Source organism: Phoca vitulina, unplaced genomic scaffold, assembly GCF_004348235.1.
Source record: "Phoca vitulina isolate PV1807 unplaced genomic scaffold, GSC_HSeal_1.0 scaffold99, whole genome shotgun sequence".
Taxonomy (NCBI): Eukaryota; Metazoa; Chordata; class Mammalia; order Carnivora; family Phocidae; genus Phoca; species Phoca vitulina.
The window spans coordinates 1,149,811-1,164,550 of NW_022589802.1; the positions used below are offsets into that span (position 1 = coordinate 1,149,811).

At 42.8% G+C, this 14,740-nt stretch overlaps 1 long non-coding RNA gene across 3 annotated transcripts in view; it reads right to left on the reverse strand.

Annotated features, from left to right (window-relative positions):
- Positions 1–528: 528 nt before the first annotated feature.
- Positions 529–14,740, reverse strand: part of LOC116627603 — a 47,020-nt gene continuing 32,808 nt past the window's right edge. For 2 of the 3 annotated variants that reach the window (XR_004298514.1, XR_004298513.1), the window contains one exon: positions 9,390–9,595. This is a non-coding gene — a long non-coding RNA (uncharacterized LOC116627603). Of the gene's footprint in view, positions 758–9,389; positions 9,596–14,740 lie in introns of those variants that run through there. The other variant, XR_004298512.1, reaches the window with a different exon arrangement.

Genomic DNA, 14,740 nt, shown 5'->3' on the forward strand with positions numbered 1-14,740 from the left:
CTCCGTGCAGTACGTGCCCTCCTTAATGCCCATCACCGGGCTAGCCCATCCCCCCACCCCCCTCCCCTCTAAAACTCTCAGTTTGTTTCTCAGAGTCCATAGTCTCTCGTGGTTTGGCCCCCCCCCCGCCGATTCCCCCCCTTCATTTTTCCCTTCCTTCTCCTAATGTCCTCCATGCTATTCCTTATGTTCCACAAATAAGTGAAACCATATGATAATTGTCTTTCTCTGCTTGACTTATTTCATTTAGCAGAATCTCCTCCAGTCCCATCCATGTGGATGTAAAAGTTGGGTATTCACCCTTTCTGATGGCTGAGTAATATTCCATTTGTATATATGGACCACATCTTCTTTACCCATTCATCTGTTGAAGGGCATCTCGGCTCTTTCCACAGTTTGGCTATGGCGGACATTGCTGCTGTGAACATTGGGGTGCATATGGCCCGTCTTTTCACTACATCTGTGTCTTTGGGGTAAACACCCGGGAGTGCAATTGCTGGGTCATAGGGTAGCTCTATTTTCAATTTTTTGAGGAACCTCCACACTGTTTTCCAAAGTGGCTGTACCAACCTGGGATCTGCATTTTAAATAAATGCTCCCGGTTGATCTCAACCCCACTAAAGTTGGAACCACTGTATTTGTCAAGGAGGACCTGACTGTCATCAACAATGGCAGCTCAACATCTCCATCTGGTGGCTTCATAACACCACTGTGTTTTGCAAATGCAGTCCATGGTTGTTAGAAAACTATTAAAAATCTGAAAAACAGGAAGGAAATAGGAACAAAGGACACGAGTGGAGTATCTGCTCCATGAATAACCAAGACTGAGTTGTAACATCTTTTTTTTTTTTTTAATTTTATTTTATCATGGTACGTTAGTCACCATACAGTACATCATTAGTTTTTGGTGTGGTGATCCATGATTCATTGTTTTCGTATGACACCCAGTGCTCCGTGCAGTACGTGCCCTCCTTAATACCCATCTTTTGGCTTTTCTAACACCAAACTTGAACTTGTCTGTATTAAACGTTTAAGGGGAAATCAAACTGATGCATCTCAATTGTCATCCGACTACACAAAAACACAGGTATTGGATGAATCCTATCTCTAGATCATTACACCACGTTTTGATTTCTTACAGTGGTGCCAGGAAGATTTCATGAATTTTCAAATTATCCTTCCAGAGGTTAGCTAATAAAGAACATTCCACTTTCCGAAAATAATTTAATACAGAGCACTCTTAGTTAAGTTCTACTGTTAAGTCTTTCTTCTAATTATAAAAGCAATAAATATTCATGGTAGAATAATTTTTACAAAATATAAAATCTACGGAGGAAGTGAAATTCATACTTCATTCCACTACCGAGACACACTATACAGTTTGAAACTGGGGGATACTATCTGCTTCCGTCCTTCTCCCTTCCTCTCTCTCCCTCTTCCCCGTATATTAGTTTCTTTTAACGTTTCACTTTTTTGTACCGGCCTTAATTTGCTACCAGCTCTGGGGTTTCTTTTTTTTCCCCTGTTTTTAATCACGCATTTTACTTCTTTCATCTAAGATTTGGAAGCAAAGCTTCAATATTTTATTCAGTGCAATCCCACTTTCATACTGACTACTTCAAGTTAACAGGTTAATGCTAAGCCAATGATTTATGTTTTACTTCTAATTCCCTTCCTTATACTGCTCAGCATTTCATTGGCTCTTGTAAGCACACCAGTGTGTTGGGTGAGGGATGGCTGACGATGCCCGTCCAATGGGGGCGGGGGAGGGGTAAGGATAGCCTCTTCAACAGGTGCCTCTGGGACAATGGTATATCCACATACAAATGAATGAAATTGGACCCTATATTCACACCATACACAGAAAGCCTAAATATAAGAGCTAAAATTATAAAAGTCTTAGAATACAACATAGTAGTAAACCTTTGTGACCTTGGATTTCTTAAATATTAGACCAAAAGCAACAAAAGAAAAAAAAATAGGTAAGTTGGCCTTCATCAAAACGAAAGTCTTTTTGCATTAAAAGACACTATTGAGAGAGAGAAAAAAAATATCCTACAAGATGGGAGAAAACATTGGCAAATCATATGTCTAGGGAGACTCTAGTAACCAGATTATGTAAAGAACCCTTACAACTCCAACCAAATGGCAAAGCAAACAATAAAAACGGGAGAGGGATCTGAATACATATTTCTCCAAGGAAGATATACAAATGGCCATCAGTCACATGATAATATGCTCAACATTACTCGTCATTGGGAATTGCAAATCAAAACCTAACAATAGCTGCTAACACCCATTAGGATGTCTAACATTAGGGGGAAAATAACAAATTGCTGTTGAGAATGTGGGGAAGTTGGAAGCCTTATACGCTGCTGGTGGGAATTTAAAATGGTACAGCCACTGTTAAAAACAGTTTGGTGAGGGGCGCCTGGGTGGCTCAGTCGGTTAAGCATCTGCCTTTGGCTCAGGTCGTGATCTCGGGGTCCTGGGATCGAGCCCCGTGGTGGGCTCCCTGCTCGGTGGGGAGCCTGCTTCTCCCTCCCTCTCTCTCTCTCTGCATCTCCCCCTGCTTGTGCTCATGCTCTCTCTCTCTCTGTCTGTCTGCATCTCCCCCTGCTTGTGCTCGTGCTCTCTCTCTCTTTCAAATAAGTAAAATAAAATCTTTAAAAAAATAAAAAGAAGCAAAAACAGTTTGGTGGTTCCTCAAAAGCTTAAACATATAATTAGCATATGATGCAGCAGAGATATCCCCACCCCACCCCCCAATTTAAAACAGGCATTCAAAAAACACATGAACATGTATGTTCATAGTAGCACTATTCAAAACAGCCCAAAGTGGAGGCAACCCAAATTTCTATCAACAGACGAATGGGATAAACCTAAGGTGGAATATCCATACGACAGAATATTATGCAGACATAAAAGGGAATGTTGCAATGTAGATGGACTTTAAAATCATTATTCTATGTATAAAAAGCCACACACAAAAGGTTACATATTGTGTGATTCCATTCATATGAAATATTCAGAATAAGCCAAGCCATAAGGACAGAAAGTAGATTTGTGGTTGCCAGGGGTTGGGGGCAGGTGGGAGTGAGGAGTGACTGGGTATAAGATGGGTATAAGATTTCCTTTAGAACTTATGAAAATGTTTTGTTAAGAAGCTAGAGGTGACGGTTTCACAACATTGCAAATTTACTTAATGGCACTGGATGGTATACTTTAATTTTTTCTTTTTTTGCTTTAACTTGTTTTTTCTAAATTTTATTTTATTATGTTATATTAGTCACCATACAACACATCATTAGTTTTTGATGTAGTGATCCACGATTCATTGTTTTCGTATAACACCCAGCGCTCCGTGCAGTACGTGCCCTCCTTAATGCCCACCACCGGGCTAGCCCATCTCCCTACCCCCCTCCCCTCTAAAACCCTCAGTTTGTTTCTCAGAGTCCATAGTCTCTCATGGTTCGTCTCCCCCTCCGATGCCCCCCCCCTTCATTTTTCCCTTTCTTCTCCTAATGTCCTCCATGCTATTCCTTATGTTCCACAAATAAGTGAAACCATATGATAATTGTCTTTCTCTGCTTGACTTATTTCACTTAGCAGAATCTCCTCCAGTCCCATCCATGTGGATGGAAAAGTTGGGTATTCCTCCTTTCTGATGGCTGAGTAATATTCCATTTGTATATATGGACCACGTCTTCTTTATCCATTCTTCCGTTGAAGGGCATCTCGGCTCTTTCCACAGTTTGGCTATGGCGGACATTGCTGCTATGAACATTGGGGTGTATATGGCCCTTCTTTTCACTACATCTCTGTCTTTGGGGTGGGAATGCAAGTTGGTACCGTCACTTTGGAAAACAGGGTGGAGGTGCCTCAAAAAATTAAAAATAGAGCTACCCTATGACCCATCAGTAAGAAAATATTTTAATTAAAGATAATGCTTCTTAGACCACTGTAATAAAATGTTGAAGTATTTTGAAAAAAATACAAAACAAAACAAAACCTAAGCAGTTCCATTGTAATGTATTCATTTAAGAATAATATTAAGCCCATTATTGCTTACATGTAAATACGCTTTATGAAAAAAAAAATACTACATTTTTGAAAACCAAGTATTAAAAGTATGGCATTGTTTTCCATCTTTGCAAATCTACTTAATACCTACCTGAATAGGAAAGACCTGGGTTTTCTTACCTGCCTCTTCACTTCACCTCTTACAATCTGTTGTTTCGATGGAAAGGCAACCAAGCAATCCAGATTCACTGATACTGAGTAGGGAGAAGAAGACCTCATTGGTCCTCCAGAGGGTTCTCAGGGACCACCCCCAGCTCTCCCAGAACGACCACTGGGCACTGCCAAAGTCTACTACGGTTCCCTCATGAAGTTTAATCAACCCTTTGAGAGCAGAGACACTATTAGCTGACTTGACAAAAAAATGGAGACTGAGGAACAGAGATGTTAGGGTGCAATGTGAAAGTCACACACAGCTGAGGAGAGGCAGAGCTGAGACTCAAACCTGCATCGGTCTTTCAGAAAGCATCTCTGATTTGAAAAGATCGACCATGGATGCACCCCACTATTTTCCGTCCCCAAAACCTACATAGGCTACGTGGGGGGTCTTGGTATCTCTCTCCCTCTCCTCTACACTAAGAACCCGGTGAAAGCCTTCATTCGGTTGGCACAGTTATATAAAAGTCCAGCTTGCCCTTCTCTGTTGGATTGCGTATAGAATGGGAGGGCTTTGTCTTGCTCCAGAATCTGGGGTCCAGGGCTGTGCTGGGTGTGTCGGGAACCGTCACCTCATGAGGGCTGATCTGGGGCATCACTTGCCAAATCAGCATTCAGTGACATCATGTCAGTGGCTTGAAGTCGGTCATAATGGGAGTATTTACATCATGGAAATAGGAAAACCCTGGAAATTGGAACTGCACTCTCCCCTCCCAAAGGCCTGTTTCCAGCACATCACTGCCCAGGACTGGCCACAGAAGAATTGCCTGGAGCTCATTAACAGGAGGAAGAGCTGCATCACAGGGCAGCTCTGTCCCCTAATGTAAATGACTATGAGAGAGGAAGTGTGTGCTGTGTGCCCTGATGACAGGAGCCCTATCTCTGAGCACAGTATTCATTGTCAGTGTGGTTGCAGCAGTCCATGCTGAGCACAGATCCCAAATGTGAGAGGTTCATCTCTATCTCCCTATTGTCCTAGATCAAGGACATTTTGGGGAGTTGTCTCTCTTCTCAGGAACCATTGGTGTCCTGAAAACCCTGTCAATACATATTTGTCCAAGTGTAGACTCAGGGTCATTTGGTCCTACTGCAACCTGAGTTTCTAGTTTGCCTTCCACTGACATCCAGGTCCTTTATCCTCACACTTTTTCTCCTCTTGGGTCATTTTAAATTGACTGAGAGACCTTGGATCCCACCTAAACAAACACACCTGGCCTCATGTGTCCTGGCAAGTTGAAAGGAGGTCCTTAACAGGACCCGGATCCTAAGTGGTGTGTCTGTGTGTGTGTGTGTGTGTGTGTGTGTACACACGCGCACACATGTGAAGGGAAAACAGAAGCTGTTATCTATTTCTACTTTATTTCCTCCATAATCCGTTTTGCGAAAACTCCCCTGCCCTCCATGCCTTTTCTGAGAACATTGGGTATTGTCTCTAATATTTCATTCATTCACTCACTCACTCATTCATTCATTGGATTGGTCAGGGTGTAATTGACTGAGAGTGAGATCAGTGCTCTGCATCTGAGGATGTATTAGTACTTCCTGGTTTCCATAGAAAGCTAACATCAGGGAGAATGTTTTGATGACATTCTGGTTTCCATGACAACCGGGGTAAGCCATTCTTTCCTGGAGGCAGAAACACTTAACAAGGATATTTACAGACTGGAGAGATGGAGTAACTGTAGAAACATCGAGACTAGTCGGTGTCTGCTATCAATGTGAGTCGTGTGTGTGTGCGCGCGCGCATGTTTGTGGGTGTTCCTGGTGTGTGGTCTTTAGTTGGACATTAAGAGCTCTAATCCCTCCTGTTTTATAAGAGAAGATGGCAGCTCCTCTTGTGGGGGGTTAAGGTGATTGAATAACCTGTCATACCCCAGCCCCATTCTGCTGTCCTAAAGTGACACCATTACACGAGGACATTGTTACCTGAGTTCTTGAAAGCAGAGATCCCCAAATATTTCTCATCGTGTACCTCTGCTTAACGATTGTCCCACGAACCCTTAAAGATGTAAGTTTACTCATTTACACCTACTTATAGTGAAGTTACTATGTGTCCGATATGAGAGAGAAAATTTGAAGTCCGCAAATGAGGCAAATGGGTAGGATTGGAAGACCTAATGTTACTTTGTGTAACCTAAGGGATAATATTGTGCTCACGCCGAGTAGCTGACACACACACGAACTAAGAAACATCTCTAAAAGACAAAGTCTGAGCCCAAGCTCTGAGGTCTCCTCCTCAGAGGTCATGGCTTCCCAGAACCACCATATCGTCCCTTGGTTTCTCCAGAACTACAAGTGCCTACACTTCCTATCGTGGCACTCTTGTCTCATTGTTCCTTTTTGTCTTTTTCTTTTTTTTTTTTCTTTTTTGGTCTCCAAATAATTCTGTCAAGCTCTCTCTAATTAAAATAGTAAGAGAATATTGCTTATTAGTCATGTTTGTTTTTCCTTCTTTGCTTTTGAGGCAGTTCTTTTCCCTTTGGTTTCCAGAAGTTTCACTATGATGAGCCTAGACCTGTTTGTATGTGTGTTTTCGTGTGTGCGGGGGGCGGGGGGAGTGGGAAGGGAGGAAATGTATTATGCTTGCAGTTTGGCACGTCAATATACCACCTGATATTTTTCTTTATTTTTGGAACATTGTTGGCTATTGTTCCTTCATACATTCAGCAGCCCTTCTCTCTTCTTGGACTGCAATACGATATCTCTTATGTGTTTAAATATATACAATTTAGTGATGACTGTTTCCTTTGATCAATATAAAATATACCTCAAAGACATCTCTAATCTATTCTCGTTGCTTTCTACGCAATGGTAGGCTACGGTTTTTGCTTGCCTTCTTTTTTGTTCACTTACATCCAGTATTTCATTTCATATCTCCTTAGAATCTCTGTAAAGTAAGGTTTTGGTGCCTATGAACACATAAATGTGTCCTCCCTGTAATATTTTAAAACGTTCGGAAAATGATGATGTCTACCCTCACTCACCACACACTTCCATCCTTTTTCTTCTTCTCTTTTCAATGGAACAATGCCATGGGACATTTCTGTTTACCATTCTAGACTTTTCTCTTGCATTTACATGTCTTTTGTATCCCACGATGAAGTATATACGGTTGTTCTCCGCGTGGATGTGTGCTTCACGTAAAGCGTATTATTTGTACTTAATTGGTCTCTGGTTAGATCTCTTTGTCTGAATTTTTTTTTCCTGAGTCAGTACATGAGGGTCTGCATCAGTCTTTGTGTTGGAGACATAACAAGCCCTTGTTGGCTTAGATTATAGGTTTGTTAGTCTTTCCCCATGGGTAGCAAGCACCTGGCATACATCTAGTGTTGTTGTGACAACCTACAATGCAGTGACTTATCTTGTGAACGAGGGCACCTTTTTCTCCTTGTGCACGACACAGGGAAATCAGTACGTTCTGAAATACACACCTCGCCCACTCGCCTGGATATTAGTAACTATGGAGGTCTCGCCTGCTGGAAAGAGGAGGCTGTCCTTGACTTTTTCAACCCTAATGCCGTGCATGATTTCAGTAGTGTTACGGACGGTAGTGGAGGTCTCCTTGTGGCAGGTCATAGGGACTGGAGGGGTAACAGAGCATCTTTGGAAGAAAGTTGGCCTACTTGATGGGAGAAACCACCTGAGTTTGTGAAAGGCATGGGAGAGAAGTCACTCTAGTCTTAAAATAAGGCCCTGAGGGAAACCTTGACCTTTGTAGAGCTCTTTGCTCAAGCACTCATGCTTCTCCTTCTCTGAGTAGATAGCTCTTGATGGTGTGTGCCTGCAAGAGTAGCTTCTCTGGTTCCTTCTTTGTTAAGGAAAAATTGGGAGGCAGAGCTTGGCAATTTGAAGGTATATGTGTATTTAGTGTTGTAGCTGATCACTTGCAGGGGAGAAGCAAGCCTAATTTTTTCACTTCTTTGAGAAAACCGAGGACAGTTCATGATTTTTCAGTTTGTAATATTTGCCATTTAAACGTTTGTACAAAAATAGCCCACATTTCCAAGTGACCTTTATGAATTTATGAAACTAGTGAACAACACAAGGGAAAGGTTGGAAGATTATCAATTCCCATTCAGTTATTCTACAAATGGAACTCAAACCCAATGAAAACTTAAAAACTTTTACATGTGAAAGTCCGTGCTGAATTCATCTGGCACTGGAAAGGTGCAAAAATAGGCAAGAACGTATTTTCTTTTACAACTGAAATGACATAAAATGTGCCTTTATAATAAAAAAGGGGGACTGCCAACTTGTCCATTTGTGGAAAGACATGTTTTGGGGACAGTTTAAAGTCACAAAACCTACAGCTTAAAAGAGGCTCCCAGGGGGACGGGGTGCCTGGGTGGCTCAGTCGGTTAGGCATGTCTGCCTTCGGCTCAGGTCATGATCCCGGGGTCCTCGGATCGTGCCCTGTGTCGGGCTCCCTGATCAGTGGGGAGTCTGCTTCTTCCTCTGCTCCTCCACCTGCTTGTGCGCTCTCTCTCTCAAATAAATAAATAAAATCTTAAAAAAAAAAAAGGAGCTCCAAGGGGTGCCTGGGTGGCTCAGCCGGTTGAGCGTCCCACTCTTGATTTCAGCTCAGGTCTTGATCCATCAGACATGACAACCATCAGAGTCATGAGACTGAGCCCTGCATTGGGCTCCACCCTAGGCATGGAGCCTGCTTAAGATTCTCTCTCTCCCTCTCCCTATGCCCCTCCCTCCCTTCTCCCTCTCAAAAAAAAAAAAAAAAAAAAAAAAAAGAGAAAAAGCTCCAATAAATAAGCAGTAATTGTAGGGAAGGGATGAAGGGGTGTTGGGGTAAAGATGAGAGAACTCCTGCCTCTGGGGAGTGGGGGGGGGCGGTACGGGAGTCATATCAGGGAAAATGCCCTTATTTTGAGACAATACCTTCAGAGTATTGTCTTCTTCTTTCTTTGGAAGTGATTACAGCCCTCACTGGGGAAAAGAGTTAAGGAATAAAGCTTCCAAAATAATTCTTCCAAAACTCATGGCCGTTGATTGGAGAAATAAATACTCATTGCCATCAAGTTCTTTCATTCATTTTTTTTTAATTTTCAAATTTTTATTAATTCATTTAAAATAAAATCATTATATGTGAACATAATAACATTTTTATGAAAATAACTATGTTCTAAGGAGATTGGTAGTGATATTAAAAAAAGAAAATAACTATATTCAAAAAATTTTTAAATGTTATAAGAGGAGTGGCATTGTTTTACATTCTTGCAAGTCTTGTCAATGTCTGGCTTCATAGAAGATAGCTGTATTCCATCTGCTTCCTTATTCAGTCTGTTAAATTTTGTTGGTTTGTTTGAAGTATATGAAGAATATGTTGCCTCACACACGTATGCGGCTGAAAAAAATAGGTCTATTTTAGAAGCATTACCAAAAGCCGTTCCACGCAAGATGGGCCGGTGGATTTTATTGTAAAAGCTCTTTCATTCCTTAACCAAAGAGCAAATGGAATAGAACAAAAGTTATACCAGGACTTAAAAAGTTGAAGCTGATCCATCTGAGGGTTCCATTTCTTGATGGTCTGGAATTGACTGTGAAGTTATAGATTGCGGAGTTGCTATTTATACCATTCCCCTTCTGGTTTTTCGTTTTAATATTTATTTATTTGAGAGAGAGAGAGAGAGCACAAGCGGGGGTGGGAGGGGCAGAAGGAGAGGGAGAAGCAGACTCGCCGGCTGAGCAGGGAGCCCAATGCGGGACTCGATCCCAGGATCCTGGGATCATGACCCGAGCTGAAGGCAGATGCCCAACTGACTGAGCCACCCAGGCGCCCACCAAGCTAGGATTTTAATTATTACCTGAGACTGGGCATCCTCATGACGAAATTGAACCTTGAGATTTTATTATGAAATTAAAGTTGTTATTATGTGACCAAGACCAGAACAACTTGGGGTCAGATGGAGTTTTCACCTCAGAATAAGGTGAGAATCTCCCTATCCCATTCATTCAGCAAATACTTGTTGAGCGCCGACTAGGTTACTGGATACATTTTCATATCCAAGCCCTCTGAGGATTGGGGGTTACTTTAACCAACTGAGCCACCCAGGCGCCCTGGGGGTTACTTTAAAAGTTACTTTAGTGTCATTCAAGGTTCTATTTTTAAGACATTGCTCCTGGTGTGCAAAAGAGGATCAACATTTACATATCATTATCTCTATCTATCTGTCATCTGCCTGTCTATACATCCACCTGTATGCATCTTTAGAGGGAAAGAAGAGAGCTGTGCTCTTGTTAGTACGAAAGATAAAAAGAAAACCATCTGCAATATTAGGTACCAACCCTTAATGGAAGCTGTTTGGACAATGGGCCAAAGCATATGGTGAGAAGGCCATCTAGGATTTAATATTTTCATTTAACACCCTTCCCTTCTGATCGCCTCTCTCAAGGATGCATTGCTTTGGTAATCGGAAAAAGTAACCGCCATTGATATTTTGGCTGTCCGCTGGAAGTTACTCCATTAAAGTGCTTCATAGTTGAACAGATGTACGCAAATGTGAATAGGAGAGGATATTCAAATCGGTGGTATGGCTTTAAAACCTTTTTAATATCTTATAGAAAATATGTACAAACAGAATAAAAAACGCTGGAGTCTGTGGACCCACATATTTGCAGTTAACATTCCTCCTAGGTGGTCAGATTACTGATGCTTAACATTTTTCCTACTTTAGTTTTAAACAGCATTTTAGATTTTCCATGTGTATTTTCAAAACAAGGAACTGAAAGGAGCTGAAAATAACATCTGCACTGGAAGCAGAAACACTTGCATGCGTGTGTAGAGCAGAAAGCATGGATTATATGCACCAATATCAGGCATCTTGGGTCTCTAACGTCATCACTCTGGGTGTGTGTATATATCCGTGAGTGTGTGTGTATGTGTGTCTTGGGGATGGGCAGCTATCTGGTGGGAGTTGAGGTGACTCAGGCACTCCTGTTCTGTATGAGGGGCTGGCAGGTCCTGCTGCAGGGAGACTGCAGTTGGCTGAATCACCTGTTTTTCCTTCTCCCTTTTGTTCTGTGTCCTCACATCACACCTGTGTTCTGAGAGCCAGCACACTGAGTTCTCTAAAGCAGAGGACACAGTACCTGCATGATCATACACTCTGGCAAGAAAAAGTTTGTGCAGGCTATGCCCAAAGTAGGTATAGTTAGTCATCATACATTTCATATTATGCCTATGAGTATGTGTGAACAAAGTTGTGCATACATGCATTTATTAGGGAAATAATATTTTGTATTGTGAAACATACCATTTGAAACTGATAATGGATGAGCTAAAACCTATAAGTGAACTATAATACATATTTGAACAGTGTATACAGAAAAGTAGAACCCATTCACAGGGTATTTCTTGCGGGGGTGGGGAGAGGGATTGAGAGAACAATTGCACTTTCTGCATCACACACATCTAAATGTTTGAAATGTATTTAAGTTTTTAAATGTCAGAGAAACCACACTGTAAAGAGATTCACAAAAACGATGTGAAAAATCAGCATTCACATGAAACAGTGATCAAATATGCTCTTGAGTGAAGAAATGTAGTCCTAGGTAATATGTGCGGGCATGTGTATATGGATGCATCGGAAGTGTGTGACGAGCCCACGTACCATCATATTGACAGTAAGCATCTTTAATGTATTGCCTCCTATATATCTCTCTCTACCCGTTTTATGTTCTCCACAAACCCATTTAATGTTACTTGAGAAACACCAAAACACACTTACATTATAGACCCCATTTTTGTTACACACACACACACACACACACACACACACACACAAAGCTGCTACTATTAAATCTATGCATCCAAGACAGACAAAAAAAGACTATGATGAAAGCAGTAGTTCCCACGGTTCTGAAATAGGAGGACTAGCCTAAACTAAGTAGCTTAACGTGGAAATAGTTTTGAAACGCAAAAGAAGGAAGCAAATAGACATGTCTACATTATAAATGAGATTTAACTAACATTTCTGTTTCAGAATGGGCTACATTCCAGAGTTGGGGAAGGGAAAATGATGAATCCATCCCCGTCTCATTGGCTTAATTTCCCATCTGCTTTTCTGATTTTCTAGATTGACATTAGAGGTACGTAGGAGGTCCTGAGTATCTACATTTGCTGTCATTTGATCCCTGGAAGGACAGTGCACTTCAGAAGCACAGAGCAGAGGTAAAGGGTCTGCCGGACAAGCAGTTGGAGTGTGTGAATCAACAGATGCAGCTCACAGAACCTCGCCTCCCCCGACCTACGTGGTGTTCTGTAAGACGTTCCTGTTTTACTAAACATTTCATTGGCAATCATTTCGTGATGACACTTGCAGTGTGGTTTATTTTGCTCCTCACTCTACAGCCACTTCTTTACACAAATATGTGCTGGGGGCAGGGGAAACAGCCTTTTAAGCCACCATAGAGAAATGAAAAAGGGCAGGTCACAGCCAATGGCCCATGCCTGCAGCAATCCTTATGAAGCATGGTACCAGTAACCACCACGATGACCTTCGTGAGCCTCTGGATTCTAAGCTCATGCTCTTGAACACAACACTGTGCTGACATTCAGTGTCTGTAGGCTGGAGATCGCCTCTGGCTTCCTTGGGTGCACAGGGTGGCATTCGCACCCCCAGAAAAATGAAAGCTGAAGCATTCCCCCAGGATGAGCCCCAGAGAGCCCAAAAGGCACAGGATGTCCAATAACACAAATGAGATCTGGAAAATGACACCCACCTCCCCACACACATGCTCTTTAATATTGCAGTAGTAACAAGCAGGGCAAGAAGTTGGGTTTGGAAAGTAATAAAATTCCTCTGGTATCTTCTGCATTCCCCCCCCCCCCCGATACTTGCCATGTATTTACCCCCTGTCTGATACACACTCTTTATATTTCTTTATCTCTTATCAATTCTCATTGACCAATGTTCTTCTACTTTCACCAAAGGAATTTTTTTCTAATACTTTTCTTCTTTTCCTTTTCCACATTCCAGTATTCTCCAGTATAGTCCATTCAAAACACAAGTTCCAGCGACCCTGGGAGATTCAGGTGAAGAAGGACAGGCCACGCAAGCCGTAAGCCCTTTGTGGTCCCAGGCCAAAGAGGTGTGGTGAACAACACTGCTTTAGGGAAGACCTGCCGTGCCTGTGGGTATGATGGCCAGACCTCGCGACCTCTGTTAATTACCTCTTGAGAGGAAACTCAAATCATAATGGATGCTGAGTATGTCCTATGCAATTGGAAAGGCCGTTTTTGGCCAGCAAAGGTTTTGTCCAGATCTAGGATCTCACCAAAAAATAAGAGGAAAGGGGCACTTTCTCTAAAAGTTGAGATACTCTCCGTAGATGAAAAAATTGAAGTGAAAAGCACAGACATAAAGATCCTAAATGAGTCTCAAGTTGAATACATTACCTCCTTGCTAATAGCCGAGTCGGAGGCCAGTGTCCCACCAGGACAGGAAGTGCCCTACAGAAACGCTCTTACAGTGGCACTGGAGATTCTGAATGAGAGAGCAAATTTGGGTCCAGCAAGAGCATCAGATGACCCAGAGACCACTAAGCCGTCCCAAAGGGGACCACAAAAGCGATCTCGTAGAAAGTACCGGAAGCCCAAAGGGAACTTACTGAGGAGTCTTAGGAAAAGCAAAAAACTCAAATCGCTGCTGGTATGTTCACAGGGTGAGGACGCCCCAGACGGTGGCCGACCACAGGCACACAGAACCGTCACTCCGATTCCAAGGAAAATGCGAGGGGAGAAAGAGGGCAAGGGAAAGAGGGACACCTCAAGAGTTAGGCCCTTGCGTTGCCCAGTCGAGGAGGAGGGTACAGGTGCTAAAGATGGAGGCGCCCTTCCATCTCCGCCACCAGGGTTCAACCTCACTGTACCCAAGGCTCTGAAAGAAGAGGCACGTGACACCTACCCAAAGACCCTGGCCGCCTCCTCTGAATGCTCTGCCTTCCCCGGGAATGTTGGGGACCACGGAGAGGGTCCCTGGAAGCCAGGCTTGGAAGGTGTGGCAGCATCCTCCAGTGCCCCTAACCCGAAGCTGCGTTATTCACTCCGTCTGGCAAATAGAAAAAGGAAGCTGCAGGTACCAGAGTTTGAGAAAGGGCTGCAAGAACTTCAGCCTTCCGTCAACTCAAAGGCTATCGGCCCCACCACTGCTATTCAAAAGGATGTCGGCAAGGAAATGGGACAACCGACAAGCATGGCTTTTCCACGGGAGCCTTGTGCCATTGAAGGAGGAATGATGGTCTGGTTCAAATTTCAGGATCACCCATTTTGGCCAGCGGTGGTAAAGAGTGTCAGCCAAACAGAGCAGACTGCAAGGGTGCTTTTGATTGAGGCAAACATGCACGGCGAAATGAGTGGCATTCGAGTCCCTCTTCGAAGATTAAAGCATCTGGACTGTAAAGAGAAAGAAAAACTGATGAAGAGAGCCAGGAAAGCGTACGAGCAAAGCGTGAACTGGTGTTTCTCCCTGATTTCCCACTACAGAGAAGG